Genomic DNA, 2,158 nt, shown 5'->3' with positions numbered 1-2,158 from the left:
CGAATTCAGTTATGGGATGAAATCGGATAGGGATGAAATTGTTTAGGGATGAACAGGTTTAAGAGTTTTAAGAGTTTAAGAGTTTTTAAGAGTTTTAGCCAAATGCTTTATAATATAGTATAGATATATGCTTATTTACGGTTTTTCTAGTGTCATAGCATGATGAATACCAACCCGGTAAGCATTTATCGGTAAAATTTAACACTATCATCTATTTATCGGGTAATATTTTAGTCAACAAAAATGACATCATATGCAACAATTTTACCCGGTAAGCGTTAATTGTGGTAAGAGTCATTGCCTTCACTTACTGGGTAAGACTCTCGATCATTGTCTCGCTTTTACCAGGTAAGAGTTTTGGTCATTGTCATATTCATTCGGTAAATTAATCTAACTTATTAAGCGCTTATCCGGATAAGAATTTGGTAAACGGCCCCTTAATATTTGTCAAATATTCCCATAAGAAATAAATAAATAACCAAATTTATTATTTTCTGTTTATACAGTTGGATGTATTTCAGTAAACTTGTTATCTAAAACATCTCTGACAGATATGCTAAAACAGAGATATTGAAAATTTATAATATATTTTTGTTCAAACAGTTATACTATGATGTATTTACAAACAGAGAAAATAAGAGAGGTATATAATATTTAATTACTTCTCACCAATAGCAGATAGTGATATTTTAGGGTGATTTAAACTATTTGAAATGAATATCTGCACATATAACATACATACTTAACGTATAAACAAGTTATTGAACACCAACACTGATTCATATTGCTTAACTATACTATATTGAACGATGTCGCACCACTCGAGGATTTATGCAACTTCAAGATCACTTCCAGGGTCACATTCATTAAATTGGACTTTAGCTAAGCTTGAATGGTCAACCTCATTGAACTGATTGAACACAATCTTGCACGCGAGCTTGAGCTAGCTTTTGGTCTCGCTTAGCTAGGCATGTGTGAATTCACAGGCCAACTTTGGCCGCGCTCGTGTTATCGCATGTGTGACCTTTATATGTGAGCTCATAAGGGTGCGTCTGGACATACCCAAAACACCTAGAGGTCGACCGGTTCAATACATATGATAATCTTGTCTATTCATTTCAGCATACTGGCATCAAAAGTTCTTGTTTTTTCTTGCTAAACAGTAATCTCAACATGCATATCCACCCACTAACATGCTCAAACTTCAATTTAACGAACAATTTCATGCCTTAAGGCGTCCATCACTTAATTCCATGGATTTAAGACTTCATATTCATCAACAAAAAAGAACGATATCTAACATGTTCAGCTACTGACTTGATCATAAAACACAATCTTAACATCAAAACTGTATATGGATTTGTTGATTTCTACCGTAACTTGCTACTCACTTTTTGACATGTTATTGCTTTAAGAATATACCAGAACTTGTCATTCCTTCACTGTTCTTGTTAAGTTCTACTTATGAGATCAAGGGAAAACAATGAAAGGTAATTTTGCCTGATGATTTCTGATAATACGCGATCTGTATCTTCCCTTTCAACTACTGACCGTCTAACCGAACAATTAGGCTTTTTATGCTTATTACGTGTTTGGATTAAGTTACACTTCGACCCATATGATTCCAATAATAACTACTTGGTCCTTGAACTTGTACTTTCACAAGTTTGACCAAATCAATCTGTTGGTTCCGTAAGGGTCTACAAGAAGAGAAACAGTTTGTAGAAGGGGGGGGGGGAATGAATACAAACACATTATYTTCAAATTTAAAATATATATTGATAGAGAAGATCAATACAGATTTCACAAGATTGTTTGCGGAAAGATAAGGTAATAAAAATCTATCTAAACAATCTTTGGTTACACACAAAGCTTTAGCAAATACAAGAAAAGAAATTGTTAAAAGAAAGATCATTTACTTAAGCTGAAAGATGCTTGAAGTAAGAATAAGGTTAGAGAGAGATGCGCACTCTCTGTATGGAGAAGAAACACTTCTATTTATACCCAGTACATTAAATGATCATTTAATGCAATATGGTAGGTTTAGAGTGCGTGTCAAACCTTAAGAGGAAGGTTTGTCCTTTGTTACAGTGAATAGTACAAAAGCACTATTTCTGAGCAGACATCCTTACCCAAAGTTGGTGGACAAAGAGTCGAC

Source organism: Cynara cardunculus (genome assembly GCF_001531365.2).
Source record: "Cynara cardunculus var. scolymus isolate 2C chromosome LG 14, CcrdV1, whole genome shotgun sequence".
Lineage (NCBI taxonomy): Eukaryota > Viridiplantae > Streptophyta > Magnoliopsida > Asterales > Asteraceae > Cynara > Cynara cardunculus.
Note: the sequence above shows the minus strand (reverse complement) of the source record.